Here is a 26,317-nt window from a genome sequence, read left to right on the forward strand (position 1 = left end):
ACAGTTCTAACCACCAGTCGGGGCAGCTGCCATGGATCTTAGAAGGTTGACGAGGTTAGACTTGTTGGTGTGTGACGATTTGGGAGTTGAAGCAAACGAACAGATGAAAAAGCCAGCTATCGTAAAGGCGATTCAAGATAGTGGCAATGAGGATGAAAACATTGAGATTGCTTGGGAGGTGATAGAAGAACCACGGGAACGTGAGCGTCGTGAACGTAAGCGTGAGAGTCACGAACGTAAGCAAAGGCAAGAGAAAGAGAAGGCAGCATTGGAAAAACAGATACAATGCTTTGAGCAGTTAAAGGCACAAAGACAACGGCTGTCTGAAAATTCGGTAGGTGGTACAGAGCAAAAAAATGAAGAATCTGGAGGATTTTCGCCAAAAGCCGACGAGAACGGTAGTGCCTGTGAGATTGGCTGCACCTTCATAGGTGAAGGGAAAAGGCTAGCTGCTAACGATGCCTTAGTGGCAACAGAGGCCGCTAAAGGCCGTAGTGAGAGCGACGAGGTGCTGTGCCAACAGAGTACTGTAGAGAAAGCTAGGCCAGCTGTGAATGAATTGGCACAGTCACCGCGCGTGCGCGTCGCATGTAATGTTAGCGAGGTCGTTAGCGAGGTACAGAATACTGCGGACTTGATAGACGCGAGCACCCATGTTGAGTCGGATCTGCGTGCCGCAGCGCAGTGCGAGCTGGACGGTGCAGTTGATGGCAGCTCTCAGGATTACGAGCTACGTAGCTCAAGAGAAGACAACTGCATTGTTCAGGGATCGGTGCAGCTCTCCGCCAGTCTAGGTAGCCAAGAGCGGTTTGATTTCGTTAAGGATCATTCAGACTGTGCGGGTAAGAGACCGATCCGGGCCGACGAAATGTCTACCGGCCAGCAAAAGGCACGAGAAGGCGACATGAAAGCGAGTTCAAAGAGAAAGCGCCGCAGAAAGAAGTGCATTAAAGATCGAAATGCGGTGAGTAATGTAGCGCAGCCAAAGTCAGAGACAGGCGCGAAAAGGCAGGGCGCGAGGAAAAGAAAGGTGCGGTCGTCGTTGACGATGTTGACGCATCCAACACGTTTTAGCCACCGGTCCAAAGGAGGCCGTGAAGCATGTTCTGCATGGACGCGGACAAAGGGAACGGGGCAGTTATGTTCCTCGTCGTTCCGTCGTTCTTTCCGGAGCGCAGCATGTAGTGCGAAGGAGCGCGAGGTGGCAAGATGAGACGAGGTGGTAGGCAGTCGCGTCGCGGTCAGTCGAGTTAGTAATGAAAGCGTGGCCCCAGGACGCAAACTGGCCAGAAGCTGTAACGTGTTGAAGGAGCTGCTAGTGTGTCGGCCCTTTTGTTGTTCCGGGGTAGCCAGAATAGCTCTTGAACCGCGGCCACTTCGAGTACGGCTCAAAGTATGAGTCAGACGTAAACGTTTGGAACGGGAGGCCAAGAGAGCTTCCGTAGAAGTGAAACGTGGTGTTGTTTTATCATTGAACATTTGAAAATTTTCGCGATTTGAGACAGTTTCTTGCGATATCTAAAGTATGAGCTTTGTTTATGTTTTGGTTAGAGAAGCTCCGAAATTTGAAAGATGAGCTTTAGGTAAAATTTTAGTTTAGCGCGGTGTTCATTAATAAGTAGATAGGCTTTCTTTTTTTTTGTATGAGTAACCTGAGCGTCAAGGTTATCGGTGAGAGGCCTATGGTAACGCGCCTGTGTGTTATTTAACCTTTTAAGTTTTTTTTTAATTTGTAAGGTTAAGCGTGTAGGTTTTCAGTAAGTGCGTAATTTGCACTGAGAAGAGCTCTTAGTTCCATTAGCGCGTGTCCTGTGCGGACGGAAGGAAGCATATTTTTAACTGGGTTGCTCGTGTGTGTTGAGGGCAGCCGTATTCTGACTTTTCTAAAGAGCGTGCGGGGAACGAGTTATTAGGAGACGCATCTTTTTAGAGGGTTCTGCTGAGTGCTTAAGTTACGCAAATTAAGTTCTTGTTTAGGTTACGTGTCCTGTAGGGACTAAAGGAAGAAACGTGAGTAAGCGTAATGAAAGGTTTGCCTACGACGCAAGTACGCGTTCTGTTGAGTGACCACAAGGCTAGTGCGCTTGTGATTACGTACTTGAGAGGTTGACCAGATTGTTCAGTGGCCCCAATACGTGCGATAAGTTCGCCACTGCGTTAGGTTGGAAACATGCTGTTCGTGTAGTTAGGTCACATAAGTTATGTTCGGCTATTTTCATTTTCTCCCCTTTGATTTGCAACGACAATAACACTCTGGCCTTATCGGCATTCGGGAAGATATGGATAGCGGTTTGGAAAGGCGGTTGCAACTGCTTTATCAAAATTGGGGAATGAAAAGTTCAGGGTTCCTTTTGACCGAGTAATAGCCTGGCGAGTCAGGGGTGAAGAGCCTGCGCTTGCACGTGGTGCAGCGCTGTGTTGTTTTGTTTGTTTGGCGTACGTTATACAGGGCCCAGGATCCCGAAGTTCGTCGCACGAGGCTCGATCGACACCAGTACCCTACATGTTCTTTCAGCGTTCCTTATGACCAGCGAATTTATTTCACCGGCCATTCCGAAATTCTGGGGCGAGGAGGAGCTGTTAGATACGGGACCTTTTCCTGAGCCCCCTTCGAGTTCACCAGACCACATCGAATCACCTCACACCTAATTAAGGAGCGCAGAAGCACGTATAGCACGTTCCCGATGCGCGGCACGTGCAAACAAGTTGGCGTCCCCCACCTCGTAGGCCGCCTCAGGAGCTATTCACTGCTTGACTCTTCCCGAAAGTGTAGCGGGAGCCTGGCACTGTTCCAGGTAACGTGGGTCCCGAAGCAAGACGGCTGTAATGCACCGTGAAGGCCTGGCAGCTATGCCCCCATCCGCCTTGGTAAGGACAATTGCAAGCCGGGAAGGCAATACCGCAGAGGGAAGAAAGCCCTCGGACAATTGGGGCCCAAGGAGCTACCCTCTACACCGGGTGTGACACAATCGCACGGATGCCTACCACTGGCCGAAAATGACACCTGAGCGGGCTCGCCGATTGGCCGAAAATGGGGTCACCTGAGCGGGCTCGCCGATTGGCCGAACGTGACGTGACTTCGAGACACCGAAGGGATTAAAAGTCAGAGACCGGGAGCAGCAAAGGAGCATTCCTTCATTCATCTCTTTCGAGCTTCTTGCCACGGGCCTCAGCGTCCGAGTTGCTGCCTTCCCGTAATGACTTTGACTGTTAATTTATTTGTACTCTCACTGTAAATAATGTAAATAAACCTCCAGCTTTCATCTCAAAGCCCTCCTCAACCTCGGCCAACTCCCGCACCCAACGGCAAGGTCCAAAATCTGGGGTCAGCAATCGAGATTGTCCTCCAGATCCAACACAGCGTACGGCGACGCAAGATGAATTTGATGTAAACAAACTACGGCACGTGGCGGCGCCAGGTGCGCCGATGACGTTGCGATCATTATGAGCCGTTATCTCTCTTTGGCGCCTTATCCGTTCGCGTCGAACCAGTATGAACCGTGATCAACCGCGCTCCGGCGGCGGCTGCGAGAGCCGGATCTTGAGATCGATCGGCGCTCAGTTCAGTGGGCCGAGTGCTGATAGCTGCGTGTACGCTGTGTTCTCGCCGCGTAGTCCGTGTTGAAGCAAGAGGCATCATGAAAGTGAATGCGCTCGTTGTGATGGAGGTACGGACGGTTTTCCTCATTGGGTAAGCATAGAAATGCTTGGGCATTTTAAATTGCGAAACCTCGTTTACAGCCTGTCTTGAGGCGTCATATCACTGAGTCCGAGCGCTGGCCTTGGAGAACCAAAGGGCGGCAGCAGTTTTCTAGATATAAGAAATGGGGCCCATGTTATGGGTGATGCACACAGAGTGTTTCAATCGTGTAGATTAATTTTGGGCTTTGAAATAATTCGGATGTAATTTAATTCGGTTGCAGCGATGGCGTAGAGGTAGAACACCCGCCTCGCGTGCAAGAGGTCCGTGGTTCGAATCCCGGTGCCGGCAATTTTCCACCGGATTAAAAAAAAATTAAAAAAAAATCCGCGTGTTGATAAAATTGCACAAACAGGCCTGGAGTGTGGCCTGATCCCGGTGACCAGAACCGGTAACGCACTCCCTCACCAGAGCAGGATTGGCCACCCTGGTGCAGTACTTGGCCACAACCTCCTACATGAACAACACAATCAATTTAAACACTTTCTCCCTCTTCTTAAGCGTTATCTGACGTGAGTAGCTGGTTTCCTTTCTGTCTCCTCGGTGAACTAAAGGCGCTGCGTGATTTATATTTCGTCGAAATAAGTAGCGTACTTCGCGGGATGTACGATAGAAGTTGCAACTGTTTATGCTAATTACTGCCTTTGTGGAAAATTACTTATAGAAGCGTTTCCGAGCTCAAAAGCGTATTTTATGAACCGCGTAAGAAAATTGTCTTATGCCCGTCAAGAACTCAATGTGGCGCAAAGGTGGCATTTTGACAAATGAGGGGACATCTCTTGTGTGATTAGCGGACACAATTTTTAGTCTCAGTTTAAAAGGCATTTAATTAGCGCCGTTATTGATGCTCGAAAGCATTATACGGCCATTACCCACATTGTTTCCCAGAGTCATAGGAGTAGGGTACTTGACACTGAGCCCATAGTCCGTGAACTAGGGCCCATGTTGTGGGGCGTTGTATTGAGTTAGGTTAACGTTGTTGATTTAATTATCATTGTTGCAATTACTTACGCAAAAATAGTTTGCTTCCTCCTTTCATACGTTATGTGCGAGTTACCTAATATAGGTATCGCCGACTTCCTCTCGGTGAGTTGAACTAGGCACCTTGTTTACATCTGGTGAAAACAATGCATATGGACGATGTGGAGGCTTGCATAAAAGGCTGTGCTATAATTAAGGAATTTGCAGTAAATTACGTATGCAAGAGCCCCGTAGTGTAATAGGCATGTTAATGAAAAAAAGACAAAAGAAACATTATGGCCAACTTGTATGTGAAAGGAAATATGTTTGAATTAATTATGACCATTCATAGAAAATTCTACAGGAAGTGCTAGAAAGCTTTATACGACCGTTATTGCAATGTTTTTATTTGAGTGCCCAAGGAGAACTGAACGTCACACCGAGTTGATCTTTGGTGAAAACGATTGCATGTAAATTGTAACGCGTGAATAAAGTTTAACGTTTCTGGCTTAATTATGATGGTTGCAAACATGTACTGAACCCTCTTTTTCTTGTTCTTTTTGTGCGTTATATTAGAGAGTGTATCAGCGCATTGCGTAACTAGCTTTTGAGTAGTCCCTATACGTTAGAATAACTTCGTGGTGTTTGCGCTTGCACGTGTTCACAAAATTTACCGCAATCTGTATTTTCTTCTATACCCTTGCTACAGCTCAATGCAATATTTATGTTCTACATGTAAGCAGCTATACAGTCTAGGAGAACTTGTATCTAGGCTATTTGGTAAATAATCTCAGTACGTTGTTTTAGAGCGCAAAAGAACACACTCGCATGTACACACGCACGCATGCACAGCCACCCACACGAACACCCAAAGGAGAGACTCGCTACAGATGGAAGGGTGATGGAGAACAGGCGCCACCTTCAAGTTTCCGCATCGTGGCATCTCGTATTCTGGCGACGTCAGCTTTGGCCAAGTCTTGCCGCTAAAGATGGGCAGCGTGGCTTTCTAAGAGCGCCAAAGACTGATTTTTGGAGAACTCCTGCGGTCGCCATGAGCGGCCCAAATGCACTAAGAAAATCGCAAGCCACTCTACTCTGTGAAGGTGGATGACCAGCGAAGTTGTTTAGCACACGACACAGAATTGACACAGGATTCTGAACATAGGTGCGGACTCATTTACCGCGATTTTCATTCGCGTGCACGACTGGACCGCCGCCCCGATGAACCAGAGGAAGCTAGACACACGTGACATTTCGACGGGACCGCCACCACGGGAGAGCGGAAGGAGATACGCAAGCGCTTGGAACGCCGGCAACGAGAAAGCAGCGCGAACGTAGACATGGCCGACGCGGGTCAAAGTGTAGTATCTGTTCTTATCAGCTTAATATCTGACACGGGTTGTATTAGGACCTAAGGTATTTAATTTGTTTTTGCAAGTTGGCGGAATGCTTGAAGCCTGCTTCACCTCCGCCGCGGGTCGGCCCGGTAATGCACTATCTTCGGAATGGGCTCACGGTTTTTGGCCCATGGACACCGATCCGCTGGAAACTAGCCACATACAGCTTCCGCTGTAATGTTTCGAAATCCGTGACGTCACGCTGACGTGGCGGCGCTGGTTGTCTCGCGCGAAACACGAAACGTAGTAGCTCTGCCTTCATTTTCACTTCTAGTAATCGACCAACTAGCTAAAATGTAGTGTTGAATAAATAATTTATCTGTCTACGCTAATTTACTGCTTGTCTTTAGTGTAGCTCCAAATCCGCGTTGACGTCTCACGAACTTGCTTTCTTTCAAGGTAAGAGATCGTCAGTAGTCATTTCCTGCAATATTTGTTTTTATGCTCGCAACTGTCAACGATTTTCGATTGAAAGCGCTCCATATTGTGGGGTCTCGCACTGGTGGCGTTAATATTTTATCCTGTTCATATCCTGGAAAAATGAGCAGCTGCATGGCTCACATTACAACAGGAACTGTTCAGCAACGACATATTGCGTTATGCATTAGGCGAAGGCAACGAGTAATCGTGAAGCAGCTGTGCCGCTATTTGCACAAATCCAGAGTGAGGTATACGCCCACCTGGCTAAATTCGTCGACAGAAATAAAGATTCTCGGAATAAGGATCATTCCGGAGAATGTTTCTACAGAACAAACTGATGACAGCGTAGAGTAAGAAGCACGAGACCGAATGTCAGATCACGTTTCACGAGGATCACGCACTCGCTATTCGAGACACCTGATGCGGCGATGTCATGCCGCGGTCGAGAGCGAGAAGAAAGCGATGAAGATTGCATATCTTTGAATGATTCTTTCGATTGCCTCTCGTATTTCGAAACATTTGGAAATATCGAAACTTGTGTGCTTTCATGATCGCCGCCGTTTTCCTTTGATCACGTTCCTGTTTGCACGGGCTCTCCTCTGGCTTCATACAATCTTATAGCCTGAAGGCAGAAGGAACCCATTCTTTCGAGCACGACTGTTGAATTTTCCATTGCAGGTATCATGGAACATTATTGCTCAACGTCGACAGATGTCGTAAGACTGCGGCATTGTGTTGTCGGAATATTCTTGCTTCGCATGAACACGTTAGTTGGTACGGATCATTCAAGTTTAAAACAGCGCCAAAAAAACACGGACAAAGGAGGATACAGGGCGAGCGCTGACCTGTGCCCTCCATTGTCGCTCTCTTTTGGCGCTGTTTTAAATATCAATTATTCGCGTTGCCGTTTCGCCTGCCTCAGGCACTTGCATTTCTGTATAAGCTTGCTGGAAGGAAGTGTATTTCTTGCGTCTTCTCAACATCAGAATTCCAAACGAAGATTCGGTGACAGACAAGGAAAACTTTTTTCTCGAGCATAATTCATAAAGTTTCACGCTACATTCGCAAAATTACAAAACGAGTCGAATTTCGTAAACTTCACAAAACATTTGGGAGATTTGCAGGTATGGTATACGTATCGTAAAAGCTAAAACTGCCTACTGAGTCGTTTATGTAACACAAAAGCGCTAATACATTTCTTTCATGCGGGACAGGCTGGTCCCAACGACACAATCAGGCTGCTTTAAAAAATGTATTTTTTTTTCGGCAAAGTGAGCGCTTGCTATCGAGAAATGTAATGTAATATAAGAAAGGCAATGCCAGCAACAAGTTAAGCGATTCTTCCCATTGCGCACTGGACGTGCCAATAAACTGACCTTCCACCGCGCAGGCCCCACACACGGAGGAAGGAATCCAGGCACGCATTCGCAAGTCGCCATCATAAGCTATACATTCCGCGCTCCGCTGAATATTAAACGTGCGTGCATACATGTTATTTATGCAAACCGTAAACGTTTAAAAAACTCAACCGCGGAACAAGCGGTTCAGGAGAGTATTCTGCCACCGTATAGGCCAGTACATTCCTTTGGTTGTTCTGCTACTGATTACTTTCACAGCGTGCACCGTAAGGCATGTCACACAGTTCGCGTGCTACATACATTAGGTTCCTGAAATTTTGGTAGCTACATTTTTATAAAATTTCAGTTGAGGCCTTTTCGAGTGTGTGTGCAGTCTGATTCATGCTGCCGTGACCGCAACTAAAATCTCAACCCTGTATTCACTTTGTCAATCTGTCCGTGCTTTGCCCACGAACGTCGTGTTGAACTTGTCGTCGTCAGGCCGCTTTTCGACCCTCGTCGTGGCTCCACCGGACTCTGCGCGCACCGAGCAGTCTGAGCCCTAGGAAACCGTACTCAGGCACTTTCACTGAGAGCGTACCAGTGAGTTCATCTTCTTTCTACGCAATCAAACTATAAATTAATATATGATACGGTGCATACGTATCAATGTCATAAAATTTGGAGCGCTAATTTGAGCTTATTAGGCGACACAGCTGTATTCAGTAACCCACTTTCGGCGTGTTGGCGCGCAGCTGTGGATGAATTAAAATTCCGAGCATACAGTTAATAAGTTCTGCGTTAGGCTAGAGGAAACCCCGTTTTCTACTTCGTATACTGTCAGGATTGGGGGCTCAATCCCATCGCTCGTGGTCCTTTGCCAAGATAGGAGTACGGCATGAATTCGAAGGTAGCTGGCCCATGCCGTCGTCCAACTTATTTACGCTGAGATCGTTGATGAAGTGAAGAACTGTTTCTCATCGAGAACGAGGAAAATGGGTTTATTTACAGAAATTAAATCAGTCTAACATGACTGCTTGAGAAAAAGAGTATCAGTCCAACCTGATTGCATGAGAGAAGTGTGTCAGTCTAACATGACTGCTCAAGAGAAGTGGCCCCAGCATTCGCACAACAACAGTTTTTATACACTCGGTCCGCCGGCCATACGAGGCGGCGACTGTTCGTTTACTCATCACCAACTCGCCGCTGCTCCACAGATCAGTTTACGTACACAAAGGCAACCGCGTTCTGATGCCCGACGCCGGCGTTGGAGGGGTGCCGTTCCGGGAAGTATCGGCGCCCATCGAGGGTAGCTCGTTGTCTTGCGTCTGGACGAGCATGAGAAGCACCAAAATACGGCTTCCCCACGGCAGCTTGTCCATGCGTGTCATATCAGGTCCACGTTGGGGAGCTCCGAAACCATTGTTCACACACCGAACTCGTCCCGTCACAATGTCGATGGGGCTGGAGGAAGGAGGCGGTTTTCAGCACAAAGGCCGCTTCTTCGAACGCCTCCTAGCTGCAGCAACGGTGAGAGGGAGATGCGCGTCGTGTCGCCCTGTCGTAACTGGGTGGCAATCTTGCTTTGCAGCTCGCCATTCTTAACAGCGCAAAGGCCGCTTCTTCGAACGCCTCCTAGCTGTAGCGAGGGAGAGTGCGGAATGCGCGTCTTGCCCCCTTGTCGTAATTGGGTGCCAATTTTGCCTTGTAGCTCGCCATTCTTAACAATACTACCTGATGCCATGAATGCGGTCAGCCTCGTACAAGCAGGTGACCTTTCTCAAGAGCAGGCACAAGAAAATGCGGTTACAGGGACGTCAGGCCTTGAAAACCGCAGTGCAAATTCATTGGAAGCGCCGTGCGCTTGCAATTTGCACAAATGTGCTTGCAACGTGGGACGATGCAATGTGCATCGTCGTCTCGTGACAGTGAGCTTACTGCGAACGTTCGCCCGCCCGCCCGCCGTTGGCACCTTGCGACGTCCGACCGGTGCCGGCATGGACAAAGAAAGGAGCAATGTTCTCTGCGATGGCTGCGGCGAAGGGTGCGATCAGAACGAATAGCGGCTGTATCGAGCTGACGTCAAAAAGGGATTGCATAAATATTGCCCCGTTACGCTTGGACTTCGTGTCGAGCAACTTGGATTTTCAAAGGGGCTCGACTGAAATCAGTAAATACAATGGGATAGTGTTAAAAACGCATCCTGTATGTTCACATGGCGTCGTGATGTCGGATATCTGTGTAGAGACGTGGCTATTCTTTATTACTATAGATACGGTGTTGCGTATAGACTGAGCTTCGCAAGCTTTGCCAGGCGCCATGTTGACACAGTCGGTGCACGGAATTTGGACGGACCAGCTAGCCGGGCCGGGCGAGCGCTGTCGCATCTCTCAAGACAGATACTCGAGCCCTGCGCGCGGGCTCCTCGCGCGGACGTTCAATTTCCGGCTGACGCGATATATGCCGGCCGTAGCAGGACGACGTGCGAGCGACGGCTTCCGAAGTTGCTCGCGACACGTGGAGAGCTCCGGCAGAATCTCTTCAAGCTGGGCATGCGCATAAGCGCTGAAGGGCCACCGTTATTATGTTCTCTTCTTCGCGACATATTCTTTCTATTGATACTAATAGTATATTGGCCTCCGGTAATGGCGCCGGCTAGTTTTATATATTTGATTTTTTTTGCCCCAGGAACAACACGAACACATCAGACTAAAAGGAAGGAAGGAAAAAGTGGAGAAGGAAAGGTAGGGAGGTTAACCAGTATGGCTTAACCGGTTTGCTACCCTACACATGGGAGAGGGATGGGGGAGATTAAAGATGGGGAAGGGGGAGAGGGAGAGAGCACATATCACAGCACACACACATGGTCCGTTGGAGTCCATCATTCTGGCATGGTACGCGACGTCACTCTCACAGCCGCTTGTCCAATCCCGTCTCTTTCAAAAACCGAAGTAGTGCCTTTGTCGCTTTCACCTGCGATATCTTCTGTCGGCGGCATGTGAAAATCGTGTCGAGCGACAATGGTCTACTGTCAAGGCGCGCTAGAACAGATGCCAGGGACTGTCGCTGAACGTTATAGTCAGGACAGTCGCACAGAACATGTTCCAGCGTCTCCTCGCAAAGGCAGGCATTACAGAGATCGTTGTCGGCCATTCCAATGCGGAAGGAGTAAGATTTGGTGAAAGCCACCCCCAGCCATAAGCGATAAAGCAGGGTCGCCTCTCTTCGACGCAGTCCAGTTGGCATATAGAGATGCATCAAAGAGGGCAGGTGGTATTGACGGTGGCTCTGGGTGGTCTGGCTGTTTGGTGTGCACCATAGAGATAGCGTGATCTCATGTGCAAGCACTCGAAGTCTGCTAGCTGCGTCGGATCGTGAAAGCGGTATGGCCTCTTCTTGTGCGTCCTCAAGAGCTGCCCGAGCGGCATTATCGGCGTCTTCATTTCCAGTGACGCCGCAGTGACTTGGCAGCCACTGAAACGTCACATGGTGTCCTTTCTCCCGTGATGTATGGAGTAGGCATCTAATATCGAATACGAGCTGTTCGAATGGTCCGCGATGCAGAGCTGATAGTACAGATTGTAGGGCTGCCTTTGAATCGCTGAAGATTGACCATTGCCGAGGTGGCTCCCGATTGACGACACGAAGTGCAGCGCGAAGAGCAGCTAGTTCAGCAGATGTCGATGTTGTTGGGTGGTCAGTCCTAAAGCTGATGGTAATAGCTTTTGCTGGGACAACCACAGCACCGGACGAACACTGGATGTTTGTGGAACCATCGGTATAAATGTGTTCCCTGTCCGCGTACCTCTCGTGCAGAAGAAGCAGAGACAGTTGTTTGAGCACAGGCGACGACAGTTCAGACTTTTTTCCGATTCCTGGTACACTGAGATGGACTGTAGGGCTGATAAGACACCAAGGGGGTATCGATGGTTTAGATGCAGCGGTGAAGCCCGATGGCAGTTTGTCGTTGTATTTGATGATAGTTTTAGCGAATGATGATTGGTGCCTGTCCGAAGGTAGTGCTGCAAGGTGGTGATAGGTGGCACGTGCAAAATGTCTGATGTGCGTTCTCAGGGCTTCCACCGTAATGTGAGTTCGCATTGGATGGTCCCGAGCAATCGCAATAATTGCCTCTGTTGAGGTGCATCTGGGCAAACCAAGGCAGACTCTGAGTGCTTGAGCTTGTGCTGCCTGCAGAACACGAATATTTGTCTTGCAGGTGTTGGTCAGTACAGGTAGACTATATCTTAGAAAACCGAGAAAGAGAGCTCTGTAGAGTTTAAGCATTGCGTCTACTGACATCCCCCACGTCTTTCCTGCCAAGTATTGAAACAACTGGGAAGTTGCTGTCAGGCGCCGTTTCATGTAGGCCACGTGCGGGCTCCAACAGAGGTCTCGGTCAATTATTACGCCAAGGAATCTGTGGGTTCGGACATAGGAAATAGTCCGCCCATTGATTGAGATGATATAAGGCGTCATCGGTTTGCGAGTAAATGCTACTAGTGCGCATTTTTCTGGTGATATGCTGGGTCCCTGTTTACACAAGTAGTTCGCTGTCAAAGTGGCCGCTCTTTGAAGTCGCGCACGTATCTGAGGACGTGTGACTGCCGATGTCCAGACACAGATGTCGTCTGCGTATATTGAAATTTTGATGGTAGTTGGCAAGTACTCAGCAAGTCCAACAAGAGCGAGGTTGAATAGCGTCGGGCTGAGAGCACCGCCTTGAGGAACGCCCCTGCTGGTATAGCGTCGCGTAGTTGGGCCATCGTCAGTTAACACAAAGAATGATCTTGCAGATAGGTAGCTTGCAATCCACAAAAAAACTCGACCACCTAGGCCAACCGTCGCAAGGGCGTCGAGAATGGCCTCATGTAATACGTTATCGTATGCCCCTTTCACATCTAGGAATAAAGCTGCAGATAAACGCTTACGGGACTTTTCGTGCTGGACATAGAAAACGAGATCAACTACATTGTCGATAGAAGAGCGGTCACGTCGGAAACCAGCCATGGAATTCGGATAAATCTTGTAGTATTCAAGGTACCATTCCAGGCGGCCAAGGATCATCCGTTCCATTATCTTTCCTACACAGCTGGCCAGCGCTATTGGGCGGTAAGAGATGAGCTCTAATGGGGATTTGCCCTGCTTTAAGAGTGGCACCAGGCGGCTTACTTTCCATTCGTCAGGAACATTTCTCTCCTGCCATGAGGAGTTGTAAAGGCTCAACAACTCTATCCGTGCGGACTCTCCAAGATAGCACAAGGCCCGGTATGATATACCATCCGGAGCCGGAGATGATGAGCGCCTGCAGAGAGCTAGAGCCGCTTCGAGCTCCTCCATTGTAAAAGGAAGGTCCATGCGGCCATCACGTGAATTGGGGACGTCAGCTCGGGCTGGAGGATCTGGACGAGTAGCTTGGTCTGCGATCCGCGCACAAAAGTCTTCTGCGACAGCGATGTCTTGCCGCCCTTGGAAAAGCGCTAGCGCCTTGAATGGGAAACGCCGTTCCGGAAGGCAACGCAGACCTTGCACCGTTTTCCATATGTGAGACAGTGGCTTGCGGGGGTCGAGTTTCTGGCAAAACGTCGCCCAACGTTCCGACGCTAATCTATCCATACGACGCTGAATCTTCTTTTGCATCCTCCTGGCTGCCCTAGGGTCATGAATTGATTTTGTACGCCGATATCGACGTTCCGCCCGGCGACGAAGCGCTCGAAGGCGCTCTAATTCTATGTCGAAGTCATTCCGCGTGGAAGAGGTCGTCATCATGCGAGTGGCGTTTTGCATCGTCATTTTAATCGTTTGCTCTAACCCTGATGGTAGGCCCTCGCGGCAGGCATCTTCCATCTCAGATTTGAAGTTGGCCCATTGAATCGTCCGAATGGTATTCCGTAAGCCTGATCTAGACGACAAGCCTTTGATGTTCAGATAGGTGGGAATGTGGTCACTCCCATGTGTCTCAATGTCTGGAAACCACTTCACACATCTGGCGAGAGAGTTGGAGACGAAAGCAAGGTCGAGGCAGCTGCCGTATGTCACGCCGCGAAGAAAGGTGGGGCTACCATCGTTCAGGAGAGTAAGGCCATAGTTGTGGGCGATGCTTGCTAATCTTCGTCCTCTTGCATTTGTCCGTGTACTTCCCCATGCTGGATGGTGTGCATTGAAATCTCCTATGATGACCCATGGGGCGGTACAAACACTCAAGATATCCGCAAATCTTTTGGTATCGAAATTGCAGGAAGGCGATATATACACGCCTATGAGAGTAAACAAGAGTTTGTTCCTTTTAACTGTGATGCATATATATTGATTGTCGTCGTGGGGAGCAATTGGTTGCAAAACATAGGTGAGTTCACGACGAACAAAAATGACGATTTTGCTGCATGCACCATTTGTTGATGACATGATAAATTCGTATCCTGACAGTCTTATTGATTTCGACAAGTTGGGCTCACAGATGACGATGAGGGGAAACAGATTGGTGTACACAAACTGCCGAAAATCTGAAATTCGTGATTTTAGCCCTCTGGCGTTCCATTGGATGATGGACGCAGCCTTGACTTCTTTCCGGAAGGATGGGGTGTGGGTAGCCATCTTTCTAGTTGAGGGATGCAAGCACTGGGCCTAAGGCGTCCAGCACTTTAAGTGCGTTTTGAGCACAGGGTGTCCCGATGTCCACTAAAATTGCTCGAATGGCCTCCATGAGAGAACGTAGCACCGAGATGACTTGGCGGTCTGTTTTAGGTGAATCGTCCATGGCCGGAGAAGGATCAGGTGGGACCCCGATCTTCTGAGGTTCCTTCGCAAGGGAACGGCTTGGTAGCGTAGGCCACTCCTCTGAAGATAGTCTTTTCTGCTTCCTTCGTGGAAGTGGTGGGCCTTGTCGCGGCGTGACTAACTGGCACCGCAGTGGAGTGGGTACTGTCACTTCGCGCATGCGCCTTCTTCGAAGACGTACGATGGCGCCTACGTCGTCGCCGACGCCGGACTACTTCGGCTGCCTCCCTGTGGGCAGAATTGTCTCTGGCCATTTGCTTAAGAACCGCGCGCTCCCTCTTGATGCGGGGATAGTCCTTCGAGGAGGCCGCGTGAGGGCCGCTACAGTTGACGCACTTCAGGACCGTGGCACCGCAGGTCTGTTCTGCATGAGGTTCAGCGCAACGGGGACACAGTAGCGAGTTGGGACACACGCCTTTGACGTGTCCTAGCCTGAAACACTGATGGCATTGAAGCGGCTTCTGGATGAATGGTCGAACCGGATGACGGAAATGTCCGACTTTAACGTGGGATGGGATACAATCCCCCTTGAATATTACTTTTACGCAGCGCGTATTCCCAAGACGGCGCACTTGCGTAATGATCGTGCCTTCGTATGCCGGCTTGATGAGGCTAGGTAAGTCATCATTGGGAATGGCAATGTCAATGTCGTAAATCACACCGGCTATGGATGTGTCGTCGATCGGGATAAAGGGGCGCATTTTGATTCCGTCTAGCTCTGTGATTTCTTGGAGTTTTCCAAGCGCACTCGCGTTGTACACGTCTATGGCGAGTATATTCTTGCGTGGATTTATTCTTATGTCTTTAATTTGATCCGGCACCGCACATTCCAAAAAAATGGATAGGGCTTGCCTGTTCAGCAATCGTAGGTTGCTTGACGGTTCTGTCGGCATAAAGATGATGACGTGTGGCCAGCGCGCAGGCCTTGTCTTCACAGTCGTTGTGCTCGCAGGAGTTGACGGCGCTGTGTTGGCGATTTTTCTCCTCGCCCTCTTACTCCGGACGGGTATGAAGCCGTCGTCGGATGAGTCGTCTTCCGACATAGAATACAGCTCGGTGTCTTCGGTGTCACTGGGGGAGCCAACTCGCTTCCTTGCGGTTGACGGCCGTGATGACTTCTGGCCAGGCGGGTCTCTGGCATGCTCCGCGTCCATGGCCGCAAGACGGGGAGGCGAGGCACCTCGAATAGCGAAGATTTCACCCAAAAATTCACAGAGCACAGAAACAAGCGTTCTGCCAAGAAGACACTTCGTCGTCTTCTTCCAACACATCAGACTAGTTTAACATTGTTCTTTGCTTCTCAGACTGCTCCCGCTAGTAGAACGTGCAGCGCGTCCCCAGTTGACCAAAATATGCACATGAAATATGCCGGGGGTGAACATAAACCTGGGGTTGATATCAGGAAAATGTTCGTTCGTAAGTTCATTTTTCCCATTGGTCGACCACTTTCGGTAATAATAGGTCAAGCCGCAGCATTGGCCAGCATTTGCCCTTACGGACAGTAGCGTAAGAGCTCTTTAGTTAATACGGGCCCATACTTGCAGAGCCTTCTAGTAAGTACAATGTTGGGCACAACAAAGTTTGCAAGCTCCAGTGCCCTAGATTCTTCTGTGATCGCAATGAGCAGTTGATATGCTTCGGGCCATGATGGTGGAAATCGGAAACATAGGAATCGATTTAGATACCTTGTTCCCCAGCGTGAAGCACTCATATCTTGGATTCCTGCACAGGTCCTTGAACTAGCATGCGCAGCTTTCTGATATATGAGCTGAGAACTAGCGACATTTCTTTAGTGATACTTCAGCCCTCCCTCCTTCCGCAAATTGCTCATGCGTGAAGCATCTGCTAACATTGGTTCCCTATCTCGGTAGCGCACGCGCGCTGAGAAATCTCGATGGGCTCGTACGTTGGGCGTTCCTCTTTCTATTCTTATTCTCGCGGACTCCGCACGTGCGTGGTTACGTTCTCTCAAGTGAAATGAGCCAGCTTCGTGCAGTCGCCGAGGGACGCTCCACTAAAAATGCACGTGAGGTGAAATTCAGCATGCGCGCCACGGAGGCCTCAGTGCCGATCGGCATCGACTAGAGTAGCGCCGCGTCCTTATCCTGCAAAGACGCGCACCATTAGACACGCCTGTGGCAACAGGGAAGCCATGCACGGCGCTTATCTTCGTGGCTATATCCTCTCGTTTATTTGAGAACTTGTGTAATGCGAAGCATCGTTAGCCTTTTTCCAGCCACTCGCGCCTGCGCTATTTCAGGATACGTCGGGGATCCCTTCAGTTAAAAATGAAACGTGTCCAGTGTAAGCAGTTCAGCCTGGGTTCCCCAGCAAAATAGCCGAATGCACTATTACTCGTGCTTTGAGACTATTGGCGCGCGAGGAGTTGGGCACGAATGGTACTTGACTCCGTATTTATTTACGCCAGTTGTAAACGCGCCGCAACTTGCCACGTTTACATCTTTGCAGCATGTGCCTGTCAGTATGTCATTCAGGACGAACGGTAGCACTCTGTGTTTCTACATTAAACTCTCAAGCTACAAGTGCAACCTCATCAATATTGCTACGGGGTTAAAAAGAGTCGGACGTATATTTACAGGATATTTACAATAATTGTAGCAGCTCACAAGATGGCAGACAGCGCGCGAAGTCCAGAGCGTTGTTCTTCTTCCCACCAAGATGAAAACATCTTCGCACACATGACCCCCGGCGGCTGAAGCACCGGCTCGGTGCTGGTTAAGAGGCGGGCGAGTGATACAGCTCAAGACGCGCGACGTGGGCCACGTCGGAACGGTTCTGAGCCACGGTTGGCTCAAGAGGGGTGATTTCGTACGTGACGTCAGTTACTTGACGCAAGACACAGTAAGGGCCAGAGTAGCATGAAAGTAACTTCTCCGAGAGGGCAGCGCGTCGCGACTGTCACCAAAGGATAGCCAGGCCGCCTGGTGTGCAATGGACGTCACGATGGCGGGCGTCGTATAACCGCCGCTGATTGTCCTGCGACTCCCCAAATCGACATCGGACAATATGGCGCGCTTCTTGTGCTTTGAATATAGCTTCACGGGCGTACTCAGATGTGAAATTCAGACTAGAAGGCGGAATGGTGTCGGAAGGCAGCGTAGGGTCACGGCCGAACAAGAGGAATTATTGAGACAAGCCTGCGGTGTCATGACGAGACGAATTATAGGCGAAAGTAACGAACGACAACGCAACGTCCCAGTCGCGATGGTCAGTGGAGACATACATGGACAGCATGTCAGGAAAGGTTCGGTTAAGACGCTCAGTTAGACTGTTCGTTTGTGGATGGTAAGCAGTAGGAAGTTTATGTTTAGTCGCGCACGAGTGTAGAATGTAATTGAGAACTTTCGAAAGAAAGTAGCGGCCTCGGTCGGTGAGGAGCTGTCGAGGGGAACCGCGGTGAACGGACGTTCTTTAGTAGGAAGAAAGCCACATCGGTTGCACAGCTTGTCAGAAGAGTCCATGTGATTGCATATCGGGTGGCGTAGTCTGAGGCTACAGCAATCCACTTGTTTCCCGAAGCAGACGTAGGAAAAGGGCCTGAAAGAGCAACACGTACACGGAAAAATGGTTCGGATGGTACGTCAAGTGGTTGAACGCGGCCAGCAGGGAGTGTGGCCGGCTTTTTGCGTCGTTGATAAAGGTCATGCGCAGCCATATAACGGCAGACGTCAAGGTATAGAGCAGGCCAAAAGAAGCGCCGATGAACGCGGTCATAAGTCCGTGACACGTCATGGTGTCCGGCAGTCGGTATATCATGAAGCTGGGCGAGAAGAGTGTTACGCAGATGCTCATGCACAAAGAACAGTCAGGGCCGTCGGGGTGCATGTTAGAGTGGTACAATATGCCATCGTGAAGTTCCAACATGCGAAGGAAACGATCGGGCGTCGTTGAATAGAGCCGTCGAATAAGGTCTTGTAAGAAGGCGTCCCGGTGTTGTTCCGCTCCAATGTCGCGATAAGCAGCCAGGGAGAAAATGGTGACAGGGATGCCGGTCGCAGAAACGTCAGGTGCGTCGGCAGGATGGCGCGGCAAGCAGTCCGCATCTTGATGTAACCGGCCAGTTTTGTATAGAACTCAATAGTTGTATTCTTGAAGGCGCAGTCCAGCGCTCAAGGCACCTTGATGGATCTCTCAGGGACGAAAGCCAACACAGAGCGTGGTGACCAGTGATGACTGAATTTCCCGCCGTACAAATAGTGGTGGAATTCGCCCACTGCCCAAACGAGAGCCAGACACTCACGTTCGGTGATAGAATACTTGCGCTCAGCAGGGGAATGAAGGCGGCTGGTGTAGGTAAAAACACGTTCTCGCCCTTGTTGTTCCTGTGCCAAGATAGCTCCAATACTGTGGCCACTGGCATCGGTATGGACTTCTGTTGCAGCTGACGCATCAAAGTGAGCGGGAATAGGCGGGGAAGTGAGCAGATGAATCAGCTCGGTGAAAGCACCAGCTTGCTCAGGGCCCCAAATGAAGGCAGCGTCTTTCTTGATCAGCTGACTGAGAAGGCGCGCAACGTCCGCAAAATTTCGCATAAACCGACGGAAGTGGTAGCAAAGGACCCAGAATGTGCGAACGTCTTTGAACATGTTAGTACGGGAAAGTTCACTGCCCGTATTTTATCGTTATCAGGCCGTACACCAGAACAATCCACGAGGTGCCCGAGCACGGAAATTTCACGACGACCGAGTTGGCACTTAGACGAATTTAGTTGTAGCGCCGCCTGACGAAAAACAGATAGAATCGTCGATAAGCGTTTGAGGTGCGTTGTCCAGGAAACAGAGGCAGGTGGACCAGTTGAAACCATGTAGGGGAGCATCCATCATTCGCTCAAATGTGACCGGGGCATTAAATAAACCGAACGGCATCACTTTGTACTGATAAAGGCTATCGGGAGTAACAAAAAAATGGAGGACGCTTAAGCTTCGCCTTCAAGAGTGGAATGCGATAGCGTTATCGCGTCCCGTTCGCACCGCCCACTCATGCGTTCGGCATGCTCTTGAGACACAAAGACAAAACGTGCGCCTGAGCAAGCGGAACGAACGAAAGAATTCGGTGTCTCGGAGGGAGAAACGATCTACGCGAGCCAAACGTCGTGATCGGCACGGACAGCCGGGCGGCGATGCGCCATGAAGGCGGACGCGATCATGGGGCTGACGGCTCGATGGGATCGTCCTCTATCTCGCTTGGGAGCAGCACGCAGACGCATGACTTCTCGCCAGCAGCATGGCACACATCGCAAGGGATGCTTTCCCACCACAGACGCACTATGGCGCAGCGATCACGTCAGAGGCGTCTCGCATCGGACGTTGCACCTAGGAATCGTGCTGTGAGCGGAAAGAGGAGCCGCGTCGCCTAAACACGAGGCTTCGAGTGACGCACGCTGGAAGTTGGAAAGGGAGAGAGCGAGAAAACTTATTAAACGCAAGGATATTGGGGCTGTTGGATGTGGAGGACAATCCCCATTGCTGTCCCCCAGATTTTGGACCTTGCCGTTGGGTGCGGGAGTTGGCCGAGGTTGAGGAGGACTTTCTGAGATGAAAAGTGTATGTTTATTTACATTATTTGCAGTGAGAGTACAAAGAAATTAACAGTCATAAAGTCATTACGGGCCGGCAGCAACTCGGACGCTGCTGCCCGCGGCAAGAAGCTCGAAAGAGATGAATGAAGGAATGCTCCCTTGCTGCTCCCGGTCTCTGATTTTTAATCCATTCGGTGTCTCGAAGTCACGTTCGGCCAATCCCCGAGCCCGCTCACGTGTAGTCATTTTCGGCCAGTGGTAGGCGCCCGTGCGAGTGTACGTCACATTCGGCTCAGAGGGTCACTCCTTGGGCTCCAATTGTCCGTAGGATTATTTGTCTGTGGTATTACCTTCACGGTCTGCAACTGCCTTTGCAAAGGCGGATGGGGGGATTGGTGTCAGGGCTTCACGGTGCATTACAGCCGTCTTGCATCGGGACCCACATTACATGGAACCGTTCCAGGCTCTCGCTACACTTTCGGGAAGAGTCAAGCAGTGAATAGCTCCAGATGCGGCGCACGAGTGGGGGACGCCAACTTGTTTGGAGCTGCCGAGCCTCGGGAACGTGGTAGATGTGCTTCTGCGCTCCTTAAGTAGCTGTGACGCGATTCGATGTGGTCTGGTGAACTCGAAGGAGGCTCAGAAAAAAGTCCCGTGTCTAACAGGGCATCTTCGCACCTGTACCTGCACGGCCCCAATGCGCTCAAACGGAGACGAAGGGGAGAAGCGGGCGAGTGGCGCGCGACCTGTTGGGGCAGTGCCGTAGATTGTTAAGAGGGGGTCTTCTCTATTTGCCGCAAGATGGCTCTGTGTGTGCGCCAAGCGCAGAAGAAATGTAGCGGAAACGTACTTCGCTACTCGTTTATGTGCGACTTCTGTAATTTACATGCTCCTAATCACCGATATACGCCGCAGTATAACTTTCTACGGCACGTTTCTAAGGTAACACCGCATTCACTAGAGGCGCTTTTGTCCCACTTTGAAGCATCGAACTCACGACTGAGCACTTCCTCTTCAGCCACCGAGGTGAGCGGCAGCGGAATGTCGGGCTCTTCACGAGCGGCTTCAGCGACCCTTTCGGGCCGCGTTATCAGGTCAACTGAAAAACCAGGTCAGGAGTACCATATGATTTTACCAACGCTGCCAACAGGTGCGTCCGTTCTGCATACGGTTTTTTTACATGGCGACGTTCAGGCGAGGCCTTAGAGTGGAACATTTTCGAGACCCTCTTACACGGCTGTTTCTCATGCCGGAAGTGGTTGCGCTGGGTGCATATCAAATGAACCATCTGTGGGCGGTGACTTTCAAGGACGAAGAAGGGAAAAAGAGGATTATCGCTGCAGTCGCTTTTGATGTCAAAGAACACCGCTGTGTGGTCGTCGACCCGTGTGACAGAGGCGTCCGTATCAAGCTCTACTGGCTCCTTCACGGTGTACCTGACGACGACGTTCACGCTGCTTTGTCGCCTTTTGGAAAGGTGGCTGAGATCACCAGGGACAGGTGGCGGGTACAAGGATGCGTTGAGAAAGGGTCAACCAACCGTACTGTCACTATTAAGCTCAGTCGCTGAGCAAACAAGTGCGAGACCAATTCTCGCTGAGCTCCGCCAGGCTTATTTCCTCTCAAAAGTGACAGTTTTACAGATCTTAAAGCAGCACTAAATACATACATGAATTTGTTATGCGCTTCACGAGACATGACTCAACTGCATACACCAAAATAAGTCTTCTAATCCTACGTCAGGAAAAAAAGCACCAGTTTCATGAAATGTTTGAGACTGGTTCTCGATCTAGGGGCCTCGACTCAAGCAATCGACACAGCCATTGCGAGTCCCCTTCCTATAGCCTATCTGAAAAGACTATTACTGTGAAACGAGACTCCAGAGCAGGAGACGGCCATCTTTGGAATACGTTGATGCGTTTCTATGACCAACCTCGTGCCCGCAAGATAGCAAGACAATTTCTGAACAGCTCGTACGAGACATGCGCATTCTTCCTCAGTAACGCTGTACGCCTGTTCTCGACTAGCGAGTTTCCGACTTACGTAAAGGACGGAGTGTTCCTCCTCGCTCTCTCCCTTTTGGCTTATATACGACGCCCACGCCTCGCTCGTGCGCATCGCATTGAACCACAAATCGCCTCGTGTAGTCCGGCGATCTTAGCACCTGCTAACTCGTCAGTGCGCTCTTCGGGGCGCCGAAAGAGGATTCTTCTTTTCTTTTCATTCCAGAGGACACTCTGTGGGTCAGTTTTTCGAAGAGCATCAGTTAGTGCTAGCTAGCTCAGAATTCCTAGGTATCTACTGCTGATAGTACTCGGCGACCCCTAAGAATGAGCAGATATCGGTCTTTGTGCGAGGCCGCGGGAAATCTCGTATCGCAGCCACTTTAGCTCAGTGTCCTACTGTGTCGACTACAAGCCGGCGAGATGGCTCAGCGATGATCCACACTAGCTTCATCGGCGCTCTTGCCTTTTTGAACCGGCTTCCCCATGCGCTGGCGCTGACATGCGTCGCAAGTGCCTACAGATTGATCTGCGTCGCGGAAGCAACCTTGGCATTAATAATCCTGCAATAGTCGATGCTTAGTTTTCGTGGCATCTAAGTGACTAGCCCGAGAGCTTCCGTGCGACGAGCGCAAGAGATCCTGTCATTAAGCTTGGGCACGATCAGATGCTGAAATGTGACACCCTTGCGAGATGCTTACTTTCGTTACAGTAGGCCGCCTCTCATGAAAATTCACATTTCTTTCGTGCTTCACCTTCGTTTAGGTTGCTTCGGATGTTCCGCTGGCTGGGGATCTTGTTTTGCTCGGACTTCAAGGATGAACTGTCTACATTTAACAGCAGCTGTAGGCTTTCCGACGTAGGCACTATAAACAAATCTGGCGACTGTTCTTCCAATAAGTCGGCTGCTGCCACTACTGGGACCTCTGCCTGCGCAGATCCAAACTCATGCGGTTACAACGCGGCGGCATTCTCGTGCTCCGCTTTCTGAGGTTTCGAATAGCCATGCACCTCACTTAGTGCCATTTCCGCGAATGCTTTTGCAGTTAACGCACGAGCTTTTGACAAAATCTCGATAGTGCCATCACGCTAGCCTCCCCGAACTTCAGCCCTTTCTCGTTCAGAATCTTATCTTACCAGTTTCAGAACAGGTAAAGGTTGTTGTGGCTCGAGGTGGCGTTAGGGCAAGGAATACATCAAGCCCATCGACGAATACGTCCGGTAGTAGGAATGAAGGAAAAGGGGCTTATTTGACATTAGTTACACGGCTCCAGTTACGGAAGAGCACTCCATGCAGGAGCATGTTAAGCGTCTCGAGTTCACGTCTGGACAGGTCAGCCTTTGCAAGAAAAATCACCGCTTTTAATACCGTTGTCTTCCCTAGACGACTCAACCAGGTAATCTCATGACTGTACCGTGGCCAATCACAATCGTTGAACCGATCGCAATGGCTCGCCCATGATATCGCATCGTTGTGCAGCACTCCCACATCCGACGCATTCCTACCTCCGATGCGCTCCCACCTCCGATGGCATGGAATATGTTACAGTACAGCAACCTGGGAATCCGAGGTCGGCGCCGCTCCTCGGTAGCGTTCGACGGTGGCCCTTTTCATCATTACTTCGGTCTGTCAGGTAGTCGTAGCGGGGCCTTTCGTAGATCCGCAGCATCCGGTGTCAACGCTGCGTTGACTTCCGTAGGCACTAATGGACGGACGGACGGACGGACGGACGGACGGATGGACGGATGGATGGATGGATGGATGGATGGACAACATTACCGATCCATTGGACCGGCAATGTTGTCTTTACCACCAGATTACGAAGCCAGGTGCTCATTGGTTGACGGCGTTGCTGACGAATGCGTTGTGCGACTCAAGTATGGGGAGATCGACGTTCTACTGACCGCTTTCTACATTAGTCTCTTGGCCACACAAAACGAAATCACACTTCTTTGCGCTCAGGTTCGCTCAATATGCCCCCGGGTCATTGACCCGTGGCTGCGTCTGCAGCAGTGTAATTACGATGCCGTTAGTGTTCACCGGGGACTTCAACTTTGATTTGAGTAAACGCAAAAACCGTTGGCTGCCAATGTTTCCGTAAGAGCGGGTCTTCGGTGTGCACCTCGTGGGCTGCGACTCCAACACCATTACCAACTTCCACACCTGGTAGTACAATCGGTCCCGTTTTTGAAGTGGAATTCAGACGGTCAACGCTCAGCACCTGCAGGTGAATCGCATTGCAGCGCTCTCAACCGTGCGTCGTCTATCGCTTATCTGCGATGACAGCGCTTCCTTTCGGTGTGCCACCGCCAAAGACGCTGACGCACTGTAAAAGCGGTGCCTAGAACAACAGCCTCTCATTTCGCCATGGTCCGCGCGCGCGCTTCTTTGGCACGGACCACGATTGATAGCGTTGCGATACGATAGCGTATGAGCTCAGTCACGTGTTTTTATTTCTTATTTCCCGGGTTTTCTTCAAACACTGAAAAAAAATGGCCTGGCGTAGCTTGGTTAAGCCAAGAATGCGTTGCATATTGCGCGGCCGCGCAATATGCGGCCGCGCGCGACCGCGCCAGTTGGGGCCCAGCTTTTCCTCCGTGACGTCACGCGCCGACGCAGCGCCCCTAGCGGGAGGAGCGGGAGTCAGGTGGTGGCTGTGGCCGCGCGCGACCGCGCGAGTTGGGGCCCAGCTTTTCCTCCGGCTGTCGTGACGTCACGTCACGTGGTTGCACTCAAGGTCAATGGTGGCTGCCCGGCCGCGCCCAAGGGCTGAACTGAGTGATTGCAATATGCAACGCATAAAAAATATCACGCAGCATGTACAGGTGCCGACAAAAGTGGTATACTCCACGCAGCGGGAGCCGGAACAGCGGCACACTGCATCGCGACGCCATCTACAGGCGGCTTCTGGGATCGAGACAGCGAATGGCCAATGCCTGCAGATAATAAAGGGCACCCATTGGCTGTCTCGATCCCAGATGCTGCCTGTAGATGGCGTTGTGATGCAGTTTGCCGTAGAGTTGCTGTATATGCTACCACAGGTAGCAGAGTTGCGCGTAGGTCCGCCATCTTGCCTGACAAGCAACCAAATCTATGCGGCGAAGCCGCACTCTGTTTTTGCAGGCGACTTGCCTACCATATTGTCGATCGACCGTGAGCGCTTTTGCATCGCTTGTGGACTGCTTTTCCGCCTAATCGCAAACAAAGTGCATCGAAACAGCTGACTGAATAAGATCGCCAAGAAAAGGCGCCGAGATCGGTCCCCACCGCAGCTTATGCCAAGCGTATCCGCCGAGTCCACTGCACGCTCTCGACGCGTTTAGGCTCAGGAATCAAGAAGTCTAACAAGGATAAATCACCATATTTCAGCTTTCGCATCAGTGTCCTTAAATGAACACAAGTAGCATGAGCGCACAAACAGCACAAGTAGCGATGAGCGCCGATGTGACGCGTCATGAACACAGGTATATATGTGCTGTCGCCGAAGGATCACAGTCCTAGCCTGCGCTTCTCTGACGAAGATATATGAATAGACAGACGTGCCGACTGAAAGGCATCACTGAATTAAGAAAACGTTGCATATCCTTCGCATGAAGAACAACAAACGGCTATCCAAATCGGTAGTAACAGCCCATACAGCGTCCCGGGTCGGTGGTTCATTTAGGACTTTTTTCGAAGTTAAAATGCAAATCGCAAGTGAAAATCGGTGTTGTGGCACTTCCGAGCAAGCTAATGAATATGGACAGCAAAATTTTCTTTGTGGCACAGGCGTGAGCTTTAGTTGCTGGGCGATAGCGCATCTACTATGACTGAGCGAGGCTTCTCTCTGTGAAACTAGAACTGCTTCTTGGTCCTTGACGTAGAAAATTATGCGCCGATATTCGGCTTCTGGCGTGGCGTAGTGGTAAAGTACCGGGCTTAGAATTTGCAGGTCCGACGTTCGAATCCTGGTCGGAGCTTTTGTTTTTTTTATTGCGCCAAAATGCTCTCCGTTTTTTTCTGTTCTCAAAAAATATATATATACGGTGTCCAGGCACCACGTATTTAACGCGCTAGAGCTGTTTTTCGCACCAGTACCCAGTGCCTCCCAGTACGCCACGCCTGCCCAGCACCCCAGCACGCGGCACTGGGCCCATAATCCGGCGCTTCACTGGACACTGGATATTGCAATAGGCATGCCTGT

The 26,317-nt window shown here is 50.4% G+C and overlaps 1 long non-coding RNA gene and 1 pseudogene across 1 annotated transcript in view; both read left to right on the plus strand.

Annotated features, from left to right (window-relative positions):
- Positions 1-26,317, plus strand: part of LOC135908650 (uncharacterized) — a 49,962-nt gene that overhangs the window by 14,137 nt on the left and 9,508 nt on the right. The gene's annotated exons all lie outside the window — the stretch shown is intronic.
- Positions 6,001-6,180, plus strand: LOC135908660 (U2 spliceosomal RNA; annotated as a pseudogene).

The sequence above is a fragment of the Dermacentor albipictus genome, chromosome 4 (genome assembly GCF_038994185.2).
Source record: "Dermacentor albipictus isolate Rhodes 1998 colony chromosome 4, USDA_Dalb.pri_finalv2, whole genome shotgun sequence".
Taxonomy (NCBI): domain Eukaryota; kingdom Metazoa; phylum Arthropoda; class Arachnida; order Ixodida; family Ixodidae; genus Dermacentor; species Dermacentor albipictus.